Raw genomic sequence first — 264 nt, forward strand, 5'->3', positions numbered from 1 at the left:
ATGGATTGGACTATTCCTTCCCAAATAGCCAGGTTGGCCTGTCCAATTGCACGGAACAAAAACATTCCGGGTAACGTATGTTTTTCGTCCGTTCCGACTATGGAGGTGATAATTCCAATGTCCAAAACGACTACGCGTAGTGCCATTTGTACACAACATTAGGGGCGTGTATAGAGAATTTTCCAGCACCCATGGCAACAAAATCTGTTTCATGTGCTCTTTGCAGAATCAGCGTTGTTTCTCAACTAAATAGACGGCGGATTT

The sequence above is a fragment of the Tigriopus californicus genome, chromosome 12 (assembly GCF_007210705.1).
Source record: "Tigriopus californicus strain San Diego chromosome 12, Tcal_SD_v2.1, whole genome shotgun sequence".
Classification (NCBI taxonomy): domain Eukaryota; kingdom Metazoa; phylum Arthropoda; class Copepoda; order Harpacticoida; family Harpacticidae; genus Tigriopus; species Tigriopus californicus.